At 41.8% G+C, this 19,012-nt stretch overlaps 1 non-coding gene across 1 annotated transcript; it reads right to left on the bottom strand.

Moving 5' to 3' along the window:
• Positions 1-10,247: 10,247 nt before the first annotated feature.
• Positions 10,248-10,358, bottom strand: trnal-caa (transfer RNA leucine (anticodon CAA)). The gene is made up of 2 exons: positions 10,321-10,358; positions 10,248-10,293 (listed from the first exon to the last, which is right to left on the bottom strand). It is a non-coding gene; the product is annotated as a tRNA-Leu (tRNA).
• Between the last annotated feature and the right edge of the window lie 8,654 nt (positions 10,359-19,012).

Genomic DNA, 19,012 nt, shown 5'->3' with positions numbered 1-19,012 from the left:
CCAGAGCTTTTATTCCAAAAAAAGTTTAAATTAGCAGTAGTTTCTCTAATGGATATTACGTAAGACATTACTGAATAGAATCTTACCCTTATAAGACAAACATTTTGAAAAGTGCTTTTTATCCGCCAGCATGGACTATTTCTACGTAGGAGGGCTTTTGTAACCCAGCGAACAGCCGTTGGTGGTGGGTGTTGGCAGCTCTGGAGTGTCCACGAGGAGATCACTCGTGGTCGATGACTCATACTGCACAGCCATACAACAATACAGGCCATAGACGAGCAGCCGTCTGTCCGGGCCTGCACCATCAGCAGACGTCCGAGATGAATTTCAGCTTTGTTTGACTGCAGTGATGCTGACCGCTCGCCCAGCTGACATGTCCTACGTACAGATGAAAGCCTAAAAGTGACAAAACGCAGGCTTATATTTTCTTCAAGACACTGATATATTTTTAAAAACATAAACCTGGGTGCACAAACTGTAAACAGTAAGCGAAATAGATAATAATCCTATTTCAGCCTTTAATTCCAACAACAATTTCAACAATTTCAATCAGGCAAAGCTTGAAATTATTTTACCAGATCTGAACAATCAGATGATCATATTTCAGCCTCCGGCCAAAAATAACCAAAAGGGCCAAAGTGTTTTCCACTATAAGCATTTCTTTCATTTTATTAGGTCAGAATAAGAAAGGAAAGTAGCGTCATGTGTCAGTGTCATGTGCTCAGGATTTTTACTGGAAACCTGGGAATTTTACAAACCAAAGCCAAAAACTTGGGTATTCCCAGCAAATTTAATTTTTAGGTTTTAATGCGTGTACCTATAAAATGAACTATATTCTACACCAATTAACTGCTTTATATAAATAATGGATACATTTCATTTTTAGCTTTATTCATCCAAAAAGTGAAACTCTTAAGATTAAGAAGATTTTTGCAGTCGTGTCCTCAGACCTGATGTGCAGCATTAACTCAATACTGGCAGAAGAAACTTCATCTGCAGGAGAAAACTCATGCAGGCACAGAGTGAATGTGGAAGCTCCACTCCTGGATGAGCACAGCCTCCTGGATGAGCACAGCCTGCAGCCGGCAGCTATGTGGTGACTGGTTGTGGCTGAATCTGATGAACTCTCAGACATGTTCAATAGGAGACAAACTGGGACTACATGCTGGCCAGGGAAGTGTCTGGATATGCTCTTGATCCAGAAAGGCCTGCACTGCTTTGGCGGTGTGAGGGTGGGCACTGTCCTGCTAAAACAGGACGGCTACACAAACCCAGCCTCAGTCAGCAGCACTGGTGATGGTTTTTTGTGTGTTCTGAGACCACTGGTTTGAGAATGCAGCAAACTGAAACAGTTTTTAGGTGTACAAACAGGTTTGTTTGAGTATGAAAAACAAATTACCATCCCACCATTGATTAAAAGTAATCAACCAGAACCAAAACTTAAAAGAGAGATTCTGGAGGGACTGACCATATGTCAGATGTCCTGAAGATGGATGGATGCTAAAAACTGGGAGTTAAACACATCTCTCTATTAGATGCATGTGAGGATGCAAATGCACAACAAGACTGGCAGGTAGCTGGTCTTTAACCTGCCAGCTCCTGAATGCAGTCTTTGTAATGTTGGAGAGCACAGATAATACCCTGCTGTGTTCACCGCCCATGAATGGGTGCACAATCTACCCATGCAACAACCTCATCTAAACCACACCCAGTATTGTGAAATATTTTTTGCTGTGCAACTTTGCAAAATATCCCAACATATTCTCTCAAAATTGCCTGAAATCATGTATGAAGGCTTATGTACAAGAAAGCTCCTGAAAGACAAAGAATATCATATTTCCCCAGTTTTAAAGCATAAATAACATATCATGTGGCAAGCTGTGTACAAATGAATGAGCTATTTAATTAAATTAATACATTTATTATCTTATCATGACTCCATCTGCAAGATACAGCTGAAAACACCGGAGCCAGTGGGCTCTATGCATATCTTCACATTATCGTGCAACATTTAAATGCAGTATTTATGTACTACATTTTTATTAATAGCAGCTGTGAAGACTTTTATTTCAAATTTGGTGGGGTTACAGAGGTCACCCCCCAGAGGGACCAAACACAGCTCATTTTAAAGAGCGGTCCTCGGTGCCTCCACACTGATGCTGACTCATTGCACTTGAGGCTCCTTTGTTATGTGAACTCTTCGAGGCACCCCTCAGTCGTTTCTGCATGAATGAATCTGGTTTCACAAGATTTCCAAGGAGCCGCATGAGAAACTGGGACTGCTGTGGAGGGCTTCATAAGCTTACTGGTGCAATAAGCTTATAAGGAGATATAATTTACATTGAGCATAATTGAGGTTATTGGTGCAGCCTTCCACAACAGTCTTGGGGAAATTAATTGCCGAACCCCATTTTAGACCATAACTAAAGAAATGTCCTGACAGTTTGCACAGTGTGTTCCTGGATGTAGATCTGAAGAGTTTAATTGCAGTTTGTAATAAAAGCTTTATTATATTGAATTAGAGCGAAACAGGGAGCTTGTGAGTCTTAATCAAGTTGAATGGCCAGAGAGGTTGGACTGCCAAATTAAATTTCTGGTGTCAGAGAATTTGCCCGACCACAGAAACCACTTCATCTCCAAACCTGAGCGGTAATCTACCTAAAGGCCTTTTGGCGAGCAGACAGAGCAGCGAACACTGCTCCAAATGACGTCACTGCCTCTAATATGTCTCAAGGTGATGCACCGAGGCTCAGCACCAACTGAGAGAGTAACACGCAGTGACTCTACCCTAAGAGCCTTTTCTCAGAATCACTTTGAGGTCACACAATTTAAATCCAGCTGCCAAGTGCATTCATATCCCCCATTTATATGCATTTATATATATGGAGTGTGTAAAAAGGGAGCTGCAGGCTTTGCTTGACTTAAGTGAGACTTATGTAACGAGCATTAGACCATATTGGGTTGGGATGTGATTAATGCCCTTGTGTAAGTCAGCTGACCAGTAAAGGGGTGGTGCAGCTAATCATTAACTGACCTATAAAAGTTATTTTAATTATTGTTTAACCACAAAGGCTATAAATTTAAATGTAATAGAGCTGATCAAAAGTTTCCAAAGCCATACAAAGTTTACACAACAAATATAAAAAAGTGGTTTCATGAGTTACTGATACACATGTTAAATCCTGTTAAACAATAAAAATAAGTTTACCAATCAAACGATCTGTCTCCACCTTTCAGTCCCTGACTTTAATCTTAACTGGCAGGGCCCCTTCTGTGTGTGTGTGTGTGTGTTGGGGCACATTCCTGTGGCCCCCTCAGTTCAGTCTTATTTGCAATGATGGAGAAACAGAGAGCTGAGGTGCAGCTGAGGCTCCAGCTGGTTCCTCCTCCTGTACTGTAGCTCCCGGCTACTCTTACGAAACAGCGCAGTAATTTGAGGGGCTTTGTGAGGCTGCAGTTTGGGAATAAATGAGGTTTGACGCAGACTTTTCCTTTAGTGAACACATAATCCTGTTCACCTGATCCCTCTGGAAAGATGGGAAAAGTCTCAGTGCCGTTTGGTTGAGAAAAACAGAAACCCAGCAGAGTTAAAGGGGTTTAATTGGACTTTTTTAGGCACCCGCAGCTGAAGTTAGACAGACCCCTGCATGATGAAGCAGGGTGCATTCATCGTTATAATTCAGGAGGTGGATCTCACACACTAAGAAGTTTTCCAGCGCATGATCTTCTCACTGTGCGTGTGAGTCAGCCTCTTAACGCCACACGGTGCTCGATGCAGGATGTTCCCTCTCTGTGACTCTGAGTCAGCTTTTTTCTCGCCTCCTGTGTGGCACCACATCGCCACCTCTGCACCTCTCATCCACGCCCTGTCCAACACCTAGGCAGTTTTTTTTCCAGCTTCTCTTTCTCTCAATGGCACCACCATGGAAAGCTTAAATCCAGGTTATTTAGGGAGGCTAGATCCTCCTCTAATAGCCTTATCACATGACACAGTCCTGCCTTCATGACTGCGCAGATACTCTCATGGCTTCACAAGGGTTCTGGGAAATTTGCATCATGTGTTAATGAAATGCAGACAGTATCCCTCCCTGTAGGAGTCAGGATGCCCTGATATCTCACATCTTAAGTTAATATGTGTTGCACATATGAGTGTTTTCAGTCCTGAGCAGCATTATTCAGCTTATGCATGCTGTGCCTGGATTTCACAACCTGCAGTGTTGGGGGAAAAAAAAATGTTACTCATGAGTGTTTTCAGTGCAAGTGGATCAAAATGTTTTGTTCCTAAGACTTCAAAACAAGAACATGTTGCACACAAGAAGGAATCCCAGGACAAATCCTTAGCATGAGCGATAAGAGCATTTTTACATTCAGTTATGTTCCTGCCTACTCAAACGTGTTTCGCAATGGGAGGTGATGCTTATTTATTGTCCTGTGAAATACAGGCCATAAAAATACCATCAAGTATTTACGAGTGACTCTCACGACTGTTTGCTTTCCCACTTTCTGAGCCAATCTGCATTTATTGCTTCCTGTGCAGTCACATGGGATGAACACATAGGGCGACACTGATGGGAGAGTGATTGATGTGTCTGACCGCGTGGAAAAATCCTCAGGTCACAGCAGGGTTTTATCCACACGCAGTTGACACACTTAATCTGATCCATCCTCTGTTCTCACACTTGGGCTCGACTGATGGAAAAACACTCGCATACAAACCTGAAAAAAGATTTTAAATATAAATAATCACAGCAAACGAGCTGGTTTGCTTTCAGGAGCAGATAATTGTAGTCTTAGGTTGACCACGGTCTGAAAACCTAAATATGGGCCAACAAGTGTTACTAATACTGAAAGACTGCCTGATGTTTGAATATAGCTCAAATTTTAAAAATCTAAATAGACACATGCAGGCTTCAGGTTTGGCATCAATCACGTGAAGGAGAAATGTTACCTGTGTTTTATCTGGGTGGTATTTTTCCTAAATCTCCCTCATCAAGTAAAAAAAGCATGAATGGAAGTTTTATGGTTTTTTATGGTCTGCAGTGACCATAAACAACAACACCTGAGCACCCCGGTAACACGCTCAGTCAGTCTGCTGAACATCTTTGGGTTTCAGTCGGGCTGCTTCTTGAGAAACTCCCGTGTGTTGACTTTTGTGAATTCGAGCCAATTAAAATGTGTAAAATTGTCACTGCTCATGGTCCCTGATTATTATCCCTGAGGTTTGAATCACTTTGAAGTTTTAAGTATTTTCTTTTGGTTTCACTGCTCGTTTAGTGCTCCAAGGTCCTCGTTACTGCAAGCTACATTTTGGATTTCATGCTCTTTATTATTCTAGTATATTTTGATGATCTTAATTCTTAGTACCTGTGAAACTTTGTTACCATTCTAATGATTATCTTTAAGCACATTAACAACATTAAAATTTCAATGACGCTGAATTAACAGATGACATTTCCAAAAAAGTGTTGGTACAACACTATTGAAACATCCATCCATCCACTTTTCTGCTTAGCCTTTTAGGGCCGTGGAGGCGCTGGAGCCTATCCCAGCTGTCATTGGGCAAGAGGCAGGGTACACCCTGTGCAGGTCACCAGCCTGTTGCATGGCTAACACAGAGAGACAGACAACCATTCACACTCACATTCCAGTGTGCTTCCAGTGCCGCTCCAAAACCTGGATAAATGGGACGGTTGCGTCTGGAAGGCCATCCGGCACAAAATCTATGCAAATCAAAAATTCAAACACATTCACTATGGTGACTTTTTCTTGTTTTATCATAATTTATATTATTAAACTATTCAAATTTATTTAAGCCATTTTGTTATAGTTCATCTTTAACTTTTGGCTGCTGAATGAAGGAGCTTCCCAAGTTTTAGGATACATACATTACAGCTTATCTTCTGATTCACTGACCTTTGCAACTAAAACCAGTGAGGGGTGATTAAATGTTCACAAAGAGATTAGTCAGCATTGTTATCTAATGCATTTGGGTATTTTCCTTATACTGGGAACCAGATCTGAAAAGGAAACTAATCCCAGGCTTGAGTCAAACCCACAGACTGTATGTAAAAGATGGACACAGCCACAGTGATGTCACCCATCCTTTTTTTTTTTTTTACCATGTTAACCCAGCATGCTCGTGTGGTAGCAGCTTATTAAAGCATATCCTACTTTATTGTCCTTTTCACTCTGAATGGGACCATAAGGTTAAAGATGAAGATCATTTCCTGACAAAGAAGACTTTAAAATGAGGACTCACACTGAAAGATTAGTAAAATATATTGCTGTAATAAATCAACTGAGCAGTAGGGTCACTTTCTCATAGACTTTTGTGCCTGCCAGACGTGCTGCCATATGAAGAGTGCAGGTTGAAGGCATGGTTTCCCTTTTTAGACCAGGATGGCATGTCTATTTTTTTTTAATAATCTATGGTCAAGCCTCTCCAGCCTTCTTTTTGTGAGCAGTGGAAGAGACTGCTGGTAAAACTCGAGGCCCCTGAAGCCTCCCTGATCCACACATCGCAGCTCCACAGCAGAGACTCAGGAGCTGAAGACACAGTTGATTGCTGCAGTGACTCGCACTCCATCAGACAGGCAGTAATTGTGAAGTAGATGTGAGGAGGCAGACAGAGGCGGGGGGCAGAGCACAAGCAGCTTGACAACAGGCCAGGTTAGAGGGAGGAAGTCCGAGACGGAACATGCCGATCTGCTGCTGCTTATAATTGGTCGTCTGTTTCTCCGCTTACCTGTGGGTGTTTTTCAAACCAAAGCCACAGTGTCACTGCGCCTCCTGCCAGGAGTCGACCTGTTTGGGGCTTAATGGTGCCCATACAGGAACTTCTGTGTCTGTGTGTGTGTCTGTGTGTGTCATCTGTACAGCAGCTCTGCTGGTAAAAATCAATTAACAAAGGCTAATGGAAACACAGATATTTCCCTCTGATGGCTTTAATCCACTTATACATGTTTTGGGGAGGGTGGCAGTCCTCCGCATATCTGTGCGCATCAGTGAATTTATCAGATTATCTTACTCGGTTTTCCCCTCTCTGGCTTAAAAAACATCCAGACTACTTTACAGCAGCTTATGTGTCCAGTTTTTATTGCAAATGAGGTGCAAATACTGCTGGCTTTGCATGAAAGAAAGATGAACTGTAACAAAGACACACAGCAAGTAATTAAGGGTTTTGCAGGGGCTAAAATATAAAAAAAAAAAATGAAGCTAATGTTAACTTGACTGGACACATAAGCTGCTATAAAGTACACACTCTGGACTTTTTGTTGGCAGGGACTACAGAAATCTGCTGGCAACCAAAGCAATCTGAAGGAGGTCTTTGGTGCAGAACCCTCCCTGTGACCGATTTCACCTGGTGGCAGCCAACAGCCTCCAGGAACCTCTCACCAATGCACCATTTTCCCCCTGCAACCAGTCTGGACAACTCATACAACACTCATATTTGAATGTTTACAAAACCTCTAACAGTTAAAACCTATACAAAAATATTTCATTGAAAGCTCTTAGTAGAAACTAATTGCTCAAAGAACAGTGATGCGCAGTACTTTGACTGTCGTCCATATAATTAGGTTCATTCAGGTTCCCTCAGCGTGCTCAATAACAGCCTTTTATAACAGCTTTTATTCACCAGTTTTGTCTCTGTGAGCAAATGCACCACCAATACTGAAATGCTAAAGGCTGATGTTACTGTGTGGTTCATCTTTTATGTCAATTTTCTCTTGAGGGACATGTTTGTATCTGTGGATTTTTCACTGTCACAGTTACCTTCACTGCAGTATTTGAAGTTTAACAGTGAAATGAGTGAGTCACTTCGGTCCTTTGCTAAAACTCCAACATCACCTCCGGACTCAGCCTCATCTCCCTTGTTCGCTTATGTGGAGGTTATTCCTGACGTTTAACTAAAGGGCAGAAGCCCTGTGAGACCAAGGCCAGCCGAGGCAGTTGCAACCATAGCAACAAGTTTTCAGGACCTGACCTTTTGTGACCTCCCTCCCACTGAGACCTGCTTTCACACTGAGCCCACCACCTACACACGAGAGCCTGACTTTACAGTGAATACAGAGTAACTTTGAGCTAAATTAAGGCACACTGTTGAATCATTCATGAGGAGAACACTTGAATTAAACTTCACTATACAACCTGAATTATCTGAGTCATGTCTAAATTATTTTACAGTTATGCAATGTTCTCTATGATGCAGTTTAATCCAGTAAAATCATGATCTGGCTCTAATCGGGGAGGCTGTACTTGGGCTCGGGGGGGGGGGGGGGGGGGGGATAACCATGATAGGGTTAATGCTGTGGTTTTATTTAAAACTAGTCAGGGGTAGACAAAGGGGGCACCAAGAGCCAAGAATCAAAAAGATACAAACCACTTAAAAATGAAGAGTTGTAATGTTTTTAATCACGCACAGACCTCATGCCTCCATAAACATGCATCAGGAAACGAGGCTGCCACGTAATGATGTGCCAAACAAAAAGCTGTCTGGTTCCAGCCGTAAATTGTGGTTTGGTTGAGGCTCATAAAAGCAAATATGTCTTTGGTAGCATCTGCAACAAGCAGATAAACACTCACTGGCCACTTCATGAGCTACAGCAGTTTATACTAAGGGGCCCAAAGTGGGCATGCTTCCTGGACCTGTTACATATATCTCATTAGCACAGAGTTTGGTGCATTTTATATTATTTGGTTATATTTACAGTAATGCACTGAGAAAGAAGAGACTGTTTTTCCAGAAAAATCCAGACCCCCCCCCCCCCCCCCCCAGAAATTTCCATGGTGCCCCTCCATGTCCCTGCTTTAGGTACGCCCTGTTGGAATTTTCCACCATCATATAATCAACTGATATAATCAATGCTGCCATCACAGGCCAGCAGGTTTAGAGACACTGTGATCCTCCAGCAACTTTCCATGTCAGTGGACTCAGTGATTGGAGCTCTCATTGGGACAGGGCAGCACACATCTGTCTCTAAGTGTAGTATCTGCAGCCCAGCTCCCACAGGATGCTCTGCTAGTCCCAAATGAACTGGATCCCTCAAGAAAAAATACTCACTGATTACTTCAGTTGTGGCATTTTTCATCTTTTAGCTTGAAGCTTTATGTTATCCACATTTTCCTTCATTACTATTGTCAGTTTTGTCCCAGGAGACTCAGAGTGAACCCTCGTCTTATGATGTCTGCACACACTGCTGCTTTTGATTGAGAAGTTTAAGTTTAATCTGCTGTTTGACTCATTGTAATTTGGCTGAGGTCATTAGTGGGCACCAGGTAATTGCTGCAAATGTCCATGATTAGGCCTTTATTTTCAAACTCTGTGACACAGGAAGATAATTTAAAGATAATCACCAGACTTAAATGTCTCTGCAAACATTAAAGGACATGTAATAGTCCAGACTTTGGTTAAGTTTCCACATTTTCTTTAATGACTTTGATTTTTGCAGCTGTTTCCATCAACCTCAGTTATATATTTACTGCTAGATAGCAAATCTTAGCATGCTAGCAAGCTAAACTAAGGTACTGAACATGTCTCACAATAAACAAACCAAACATCAGTATGTTTGCAATGTTAGCATGAGCAGGTTATCATTCTGAAGTTAAACCTAGATTAGTCAGACAGCTGGAGACCCAACGACTGAATAGTTCCTGTTATAGTTCTCCAACATCTGCTCGAAGTTCATCGCCTGCAGAGCATGTGTAGTTGGTGCATTGTAATGTGAATTCTCTGCAGATGAGTCTGCGCGGTTTGCATGGACCCTCGTCCTAACCGCCTGATAACAGTCTTACTGAAAGCTGCTAGCTTAGCCGGGCCTCAGTTGTGCAATTTTGGCAAATGGAATTTTGGCTTTTTAATTCACTGGCTGATGTCTGAGCCCCTGCAGTCCCTGAGTGCCTTCCAGGGATATATCAAGTGTCTCGAAACCTGCGTACATCTGAGATGGAAGAACTTTCTACTGGAGGAGGTAGAAAGAGGAAGCAAAGACACTGCTGAGCATTGCCAAACTTTTCTGCCATCTTTTTAGGCTGTTGCAGCACTCTGTATAATCCTCTATATAATCTGACAATCTCTGAGCTCCTGTAGCAATATATCATTGAAATGGCAGTATGTGTTCAACCAAGCCACGCTACCTGTGTGAAGAAAGCTACAATGTTGTGTATTCATACAGGGTGCAATGACCAATAGGGAAAGACATAAACTTACATGCAACTTGAATGAAGTCTGAAACAAGAGCAAGAACACGTGTCAGGAGCAGGATTTGAACCCACGCCTCCACCTGGAGACCAGAAGCCTCTTCATTCAGGAAGGAGCTCATCCTTGAGTCTGGCGCCTTAGACCACTCGGCCATCCTGACAGGCTGTGAGAGGAGCTTGTCAACATTACTGTGCATGTAACAACTGCACCAACTTTACTAAGTTTTTGCCATCATCACAGAACACGCTGTGACTTTATAAAAACATGCATATAGCACTTTTGATACTAACTACTGTGCAGCGCTTTTGCCTGGATTATGTGTTTTACTGCTTGATCAGCTTCTTTTATATTCTGCTCAATCCAGTTAAAGGAACCCTTTTTTCAATCAGAGTATGGCATCAAGTTAATTAAACTTCTGGGATATTGATCTGGTCAGTTAAGTAGCAGAGGGGGTTGTTAATCTATTCTCACTAATTAGGTGTTAAAGGAGAGGTCGTGGAGAAGCTGTTATGCTGCCTGTAGCGTTCTTCAGCCAGTTTGGAGGTGGGTCAGTGATAGTCTGGGGAGGCATATCCATGGAGGGATGCACAGACTTCTACAGGCTTGGCAACAGCACCCTGACTACCATCAGGTATCAGGATGAAATCCTTGGACCCACTGTCAGACCCTATGCTGGTGCAGTGGCTCCTGGGTTCCTCCTGGTGCACAACAATGCCTGGCCTCATGTGGTGAAGGTATGAAGGCACTTCCTGGAGGATGAAGGAACTGATACCATTAACTAACCGCCATGCTCGCCTAATCTAAATCCAATAGAACGCCAGTATGGGGACAGTATGTTTTGGTCCATCCAACACCGCTAGGTTGTGCCTCAGGCTGCTGAGGAGCTCAGGGATACGCTGGTCCAGATCTGGCAGAAGATACCCCCCGGACACCATTCGGCATCTCATGAGGAGCCCTGACGTTGTCAGGCTTGTACACAAGCACATGGGGGCCATACAAACTACAGAGCAGGGTTATAATAGTTTTGGATTTTACATTATAGTTTAGTTTTAGTTAGTTTTTACTTTTTTTCTCTAATTCAGTTAGTTTTAATTAGTTTTCAGAGTGGTTTTGCTCGTTTTTATTAGTTTTTATTTTTGGTTTCATGCTTAGTTTTAGTTAGTTTCAGTTAGTTTCAGTATTAGTTTTAGTATTTTCATACCTAATCAGGTGCAAGATTCAAGGCGCAAAAGTGACTATTGTGTAATGAAAACTTGACAAAAGATACAGTTTAAAGAAATATAGTCAACAACCAACTGTTCACAAGACATGCTAAATTTGTGTAATATTAAGGACACACATGAGCATCAACAGGGAGAAACAAAGAAAAACATGAACTCCCAAACTCAATAAACTCCACAATAAACTTCAGCATCAGTGCAGCAGATTAATAACGCCTACATGTGGTGTTAAACAAAAACAAACTCTTTGAAGGAGTCAAAGCTCAAATCCAGCTGCATCCTGATGTTCTCACCACCTGAAGCTGCTTCTGTTTTGGAGCTAGCTTGGTTAGATGCTCGCTAATTAAACCTGCAGGGTCTTTGCGGCCTCTGTACACAACCTACAGAAGTTGCCGACCTCATGTCCGCATTTATGCTTGTGTAGCTGGATTGTGTGTGTTAATTACCTTGTGGTCGTGTGCAGGTGTTTGTACTCAAAGAACCTCCATACGGGACTCGGCAGCCCGCAGCCATTACTTTGCGGACCAGCGCGGTGAGCGCACGCACATGCGCACTCACACAGTTGTCCTGTGGCGCTCCCAGCTTAAACTCGGAGAGCGGAAACAATGATTTCATATCAATCCACAAGGCTTAAAAACCCCCCCAAAAAAACAAGTAAATGAAAGTAAGTTTATCGATTATTTCAGTTAGTTTTAGTTAGTTTTGTAAACTCACAATTCAGTTTTAATTAGTTATCGTTTTTTCCTTTTAATTATAGTTTTTATTTATTTCAGTTAACGACAATGTTTTTTCAATTTCAGTTTTCGTTATTTCGTTCGTTTTCGTTAACTATAATAACCCTGCTACAGAGTACGATTTTGAGCTGCTGCAATGAAATTTCAGCACCTGCATGTCCTTCCCCTCCTGTTCATATTTCTGTGTGTATGCATACTCATGTCTTTCCCTTTGTCTGTATTATTCAATCCTCTTGATATGCTGCCTTTATTTCTTTTCCCTCTGTTTTTCCTGGCTCGTAGTATTTCCTTTTTTTTTTTTTTTTGGATTTCTGTTTTTGTACTTTTTCTTCAGCTCACATTTTGTTATGTTATTCTCCCTCTGCCACTACAACGTGACACAATGTCCCAGATCACAAAGTGATGTCTTTAAATCTCTTATGTAATTAAATTAAAAACGCCAAAAAGCTTAAAATTCTCACATGTCAAACTGAAAATGGCAGTTATCACTACAGTTGTTCAGAATCAACAAAGTCCTTAAAATGTTGACAGCTTGCAGTGTTTTCTCATCTCGTCAGGATAAACTGTGTGACCTCATGTTGAGCTAGAAAACAGCAGAGAGCACAGATTAAATAACAAAAACAAAATGTTGTCTCAGAGTGAACTTGAGTTCACTCTGAGACAACATGTACAGTGAGACATGTGCAGCAGGAGACGGCGGAGCAACAAATACACGTAACACCAGATGTCTGCAGTCGTCCTGGGTGGCGAGCTGCTATAATTAGCCAGACACGCTTGAGTCACAGCCAAGGAAAGAACATATCTGCAGGAGGCTAAGTCCAAACCGTCCCCAGTGCTGCCGGGAACCTCTTGGCTCACTTTTGATATCCCTGTGGGAAACACTCATGATACATAAAAAAAATACAGTCTGGGCTGCGAGGGACCGTCACGCATTGTTAAAAACACTCACAGGCCCTGAAGTCTCTACCTCAGACAGCTCTATCTTAGAAGATAACCCACATACAGGGGAGCTCTCTTTTTTGTGCATGCGGGGTTGTTTTTGTGCTGCAAAGAGATCCGCTTAAAATTCAGTTCGCTCAGTACATCTGGGACAAATCACAGAGTTAATCTCCAGAAGTTTGGTGTGTCTTAGCTTGTTTGTGTCCCTGCTCCTCCAGCTGTTTCTGGTGAGGGGCCAACAAGCAGCATTTCAGGATATGTTCAGAAATCATTCAGATGTTCGCAAACACAAGCCTGAAGATGAATCCTGAATGTGGCACTGATGTCCAAACCTTGGTAAATTTTAGAGACCTGCCTCCACACACATATGAACCTGAGTGACATCCCATTCTTAATCCATTGGGATTAATATCATGTTGGCCCACCCTTTGCAGCTATAACAGCTTCAACTCTTCTGGGAAGGTTTTCCACAGGTTTAGGAGTGTTTATGGGAATTTTTGACCATTCTTCCAGAAGCGCATTTGTGAGGTCTGATGTTGGACAAGTAGGCCAAACTCACTCATCCATGTCTTTGTGGACCTGCTTTGTTCACTGGTGTGCAGTCATGTTGGAACAGGAAGGAGCCATCTCCAAACTGTTCCCACAAATTTGGGAGCATGAAATTGTCCAAAATGTAAGAAGCATTAAGATTTCCTTTCACTGGAACTGAGGAACAACTCCTGAAAAGCAACCCCACACCAGTACACCCCACTATAATCCCACTATCAGCTGACTACGGAACATTTAGCAGTGAGGAAATTTTACTTGTTGCACAGGTATCCTACAGTACCACTCTGGAATTCACTGAGCTCCTGAGAGCGACCCATTCTTTCACCAATGTTTGTAGAAGCAGTCTGCATGCCTGGGTGCTTGGTTTTATATACCTGTGGCCGTGGAAGCGATTGGAGCACCTGAATTCAATGATTTAGACGGGCGAGTGAATACTTTTGAAAGGGGACCACCAGGAAAGTTGTCGTGCTGTGGAAGAGACCATAATTATGTTAAAAACAACCATAACGTCTGAAGTATTCTGCTTTTGTCTTTTATGTGCTAACCTAAATGCATGCTAAATTATGAGGAATGTTTAGTGTCTTCTGGGATGGTTGTCGGTCAGCTGCAGTAAAAGTCGCATTATCAAAAGGAATCCTCTGGCTATAATTTTCTGTAAAGCCACAGTGAAATGTTTTTGGCATTCATTTCTGAGTTTAATTTCAGGTTTCGACTGCACGATAATTGGTGCACACGAAATGCACCGAGCATGGGTATTGGAGCTGGAAATGCACCATCTTAATGTCCTGAGAAAAGGTGGAGTTTGTGTGTACCTGGGTGCATGTGTGTTTTAAATATGTTTTGTGTTGTATAAAGTATACTACTTTGGTTGCATTTGCAGTTAATAATAATCTTACCCCTGTTTTCTCTCTTCTCATGTCTGTCAGTTCTTTCATGGTGATGGTCTTGGATGCTGGAACTAAAGTTGCTCTCTGATTTTCGTTACAGAGACCTTTTACAAATTCTGCTGCAGTGTGCTCTTAGTCTTGTGGATCAGTGATGGAGCTCCTACTCTTAATCCGTAGCTGCAAGCTGTGAGAAGAATAATTCCTTTTGAAGCCTTTTCTGCAGCATTAAAGGATAAACCCTTTTCATCCTATCAGCCCCGGGACCAGTTTCATGAGTACCTGAGTGCCTCTGCATCTCGAAGGATGAGGCTGGGGCTTTTGGATCATGCTTGGAAAAGAGGATATGGAGCCATAGCTTGATATGACACCAGCATGGAATATGAATAATAAAAATACTGTTGTTTTCACAGGACTCCATGAAGAAATGAGTTCACTCTTAATGAAGGTAAGTAGCAGCCAGGTGCTGCTAATCAAATACACTTGATTAACTGATCATCTGACAGTGTGAGGACTAAAATAAAAGCAGAAGTTTTGGCAGTTTGCTGGTCTGGAGCATTCAGGTGTGTGTTAGCAAATGTGAGGCCATCTGTCCAACAGATAAAGCTTGACCCAAACTGAGTCATGCAACAGAACAATGATCACAGCAGCAAATCTACAACAGAACGAATCAAACTGCTGCGATGGCCCAAAGTGCACACCTCAACCTCAACCCGACTGAAATGCTGTGGCAGGACCTGAAGAGAGCTGTGCATAAAGCAAATGTCTGCAAACTTCAGTAAAATGAAGCAATGTTGTAAAGAAGAGTGGGTCAAAACAACAATGTGAAGAGTCTGATAAAGTCATCCAGAAAAAGATTACTTTAAGTTATTACTGCTAAAAGTGGCTCTGCAAACTTCTGAATCATGGGGTGTACTTAGTTTTTCACAGTTTTTCAGTGTTCTCATTCACATGATTATGATGATCTAATTTTACAGCAGCCATCACTTTCTGTTGTTTCCAGTCTTTATGCTAAGCTAAGCTAACCTGCTTCCTCTTTGTGTGCATATTTGCTGTATGTACATTACACCTCAATGAGTTTTTTCATCAAACTTTTAGCAGAAAAATTCCCACATGTCATATCAAGTGGATTTGATGTCAGAACTTAACTCTCAGAATCTTCTTCCTGTTCTCTTTTTTGTAGATTTGTATGGAAGCTTGTTTCCGCCACTTAAAAAAAAAAAAAATCGCCATTCAAGAAAATAAGTCAAAATTTTGAGAAAATAATCAAAATTTCAAGTTACATATCTCAAAATTTTGTGTCAATAACACAAAATTTCGAGCTATTACTGCCAATCAGGAAGCTTCTTGAAAGAGGTCACCTCCTTGTTACCTGGAAGCAAATGACGCCAACGCATGCGCAATCAAAAAGGGGTAGCGACCATATCAGTGAGCTAGCAGTTTCTAGCAGACGTGAACAAATTGTCGTCATGTTTTTGACCGTCAACGGTCAAAATGCCTTCTATCGAAAAACAGCCGCATAAAAGTTAAGGAATCAATGTTTTCATGTCGATCAGTTGAACAGCTGATTTTCAGCCTCCTGCTTCCAGTTAACAAGGAAATGATGTACGGATCACGGAGCTTCCTGATTGGCAGCGCTAAGTTTCGGGTTATGGATGTTGATTTTTGAAAACATTTTTTTTAATGGCAGAAACAAACTTCCATAGATTTGAGATCGGTCATTTTTTGCTATTAAACTCCCTTCTGTATAAACTCTTTGAAACATTTTCTTGCTCTCACTCAAGTTTTGAAATAATTCCCTATTGAATAAATAAAAGAGTCTAAATTTATCAGATAATGCAGTTTGTTGAATCCGATTCTAACTCCTAACCTAATAAACTAGTTTCCATTTTCTTGTACCTGCCCAGGATATTAGATGTTATTATGATGACAAATGTACGCACACGCACACACAACCTGAAGATAAACTCCAGGTCCGTCTCCCCCCCCCCCCCCCCCCCCCCCCCCCCCCCCACCCCCCCCCATCATCTGTTCATCCACTCATTCATTCATGAAGTCAGATTAAGCGTGCAGCATGCCTGTTAAATCCCTCGGGCTCCAATCGCCTTCATGTACTCAGACTACATTTTAAATCTAAGAGTGGGGGGTGGTGGTGGTGCTGGAGGGGCTGCAGATGCTTTTTTTTTTTTTTTTTTTTTGAATGATTTTGTTTTGTTTGTTTTTGTTTCCAGATTATTGCAGAGAATCATGAACCGGAGGGCCAGATAATCCAAATTACGCACACAGAAGACGTATAATCCACTCCCAGCTGTTGAGATGAATTTCGGCCAGACGTACTTCATGTTCCTCCCTCACCACAGAAACATGAAAACAGCCACAAAAAACATGTGCAGACACATTTTATTTGTTGTTCATTGAATTTACTGCTTTAATTGTGTCTTACAAAGCTGCGATTTCCACATAAACGCCTCTGCTTTTATTGTTTGGGCTGTAAATGTCACACATATTCAGTCTCAGAGTCTTTCGCAAAGACAGGATTAAATTTATTGGATTATTTAAATTATAAGGCCTAAACATATCTGACTTACATTTATCTGCTTACTACGTACAAATTCAGATATTATTACTACTTTAAGCCACTTTCACCTCAGTTCTGTAAATGTGACGGCAGTTTTAAACCTTGGTCTCATGACTGAATAAGCGCCTTATGTAAAGGTCACAGAGACAATCTCAGGCTGCAACATCTCCATTAACCATACAGCAGCAAACTGAATGATGTCAGAGAACACTGCACATGAATAAATCTCTTTATCTTCATTATTATTTATTTCTCTCATGCACAATTATAAACACAAAGGGGTTAAAGCTGGAACATCGCACACACAGTCCAGTGAATGGCTTTGTACAGAATAATCATGGCAGAGATTTTCAGACTTCTCAGTGCATTTTGCATCAAATAACACTGTGCTGCAGGTTGTTACAGGATCACCTCATGAAAGTGTTAATTTAATCAGATTCAGAAGTCTGAGTCATTGTCAGCTGTGCAGCCTTCTCACATTACCCATGGCCTCCCAAACCACACACAGTAAGATGAGCCAAAGGAACCGTGCTGATGCTTTTCTTTGTAATGTTGGACTGGAAAAACTGACGGAGTTTTGTGATCTCCTCTCCGGCTCTACCTTTCCTCCTGTCCTGTTTGTATGTCTCTGTATCCTCCCCAGAGTCGCAGCTCGCCACTGACTCCCTGACACACCTGGACACAATCAACCCGTCACTATGCTGTGGACAGCTAGACCAGGGCCCTGTGCTACAAAGCAGGATTTTGGCTTATCCCGGTAACTTCAGGGTTAACCCTGGGTTCTCTGTACTACGAAGGTGGCTCACTTACTGGGGTAAATCCCCATGGTAAATTTTTGCTTATGCTAAAACTGCCAGGAGCAGGTTATGTTCAGTGTCAGTTTAAAATCAGCTGGAAGCGCCAAGTTTTCACTGATTCTTTCATTTGCAGCATGTTTTAAGCACAACACAGTTTTATATGTGCAGCCGTAGCTGCTAAAACCACTGAATGAAGCACGAGTGTGTCACAGTGTCACAGGAATTCATTTGGTGATTTAGGAAATGTATAACTTGATTCTAACCTGCCGCTAAGTCTTTTTTACACTGTTGGAATTGCAGCTACAGAACACACATGATAAATACCTGTTCAGTCAGGAAACTACAGTCATTTCTCCTTTATCAGGCTGTGGCACAGTGACATTAAATGTTCAAATGGGTCCAGTTTAAAGTCTCAGAGCTTTAATGTTCAGCTGTCACCTCAGAAATGAACAGCAGCGCTGAGAGCACCCAGCAGAAAGTTTCTGTTACTGCTCTGTTCATTAATGATTTGCTCCACGATGAATCGCAGTGTTGCGTTTTACTGACTTTCATTTGGTATCCATTTGATAACATCTCAGGAGTAGGTGGCACTCACAGGGATCCTTTTCTGTGGTCAGATGCCCAGTGAAACATGCCTTTTAGACTGGTGAGACGCTGGGTAACCCTGGGTTAACTTAACAAGATGATAACCAGCTTCCTGTGATTGTTTATCCTGTTCACCGTTAGGGTGAGTGAATCCAGATAATGGAAAGATACACTGGGTATGTTGAACTCGCTTCGTAGTGTAGGGCCCAGGATGGCAGCAGTGCAGGTAACCAGTAGAATCTGTATTACTACCCCTCTGAGCTGCCATTTGTGTCCACTTCACTCTCTTGTTTTTGACCATTTTAACTGTGTTAATGCATATGGAATAAAATTTTACAAGGGTCAAGATTTCATTCTGATTTTTTTAATTTTCAACTTCAGCTACTTAAATATGTCAATAATGTAGTGTATACATTCAATTGTTCCTCTCGGCTCTATTGTGGACACTTTGGGCCAATTAAAACCCATTAAAACTACATTTTTTCATTCCTTGTTATATGCAACATAAAAACATACATTTTGGGCACA

This window comes from Archocentrus centrarchus, chromosome 11, assembly GCF_007364275.1.
Source record: "Archocentrus centrarchus isolate MPI-CPG fArcCen1 chromosome 11, fArcCen1, whole genome shotgun sequence".
Classification (NCBI taxonomy): domain Eukaryota; kingdom Metazoa; phylum Chordata; class Actinopteri; order Cichliformes; family Cichlidae; genus Archocentrus; species Archocentrus centrarchus.
Note: the sequence above shows the minus strand (reverse complement) of the source record. Positions and strands in the feature narration are given on the sequence as shown.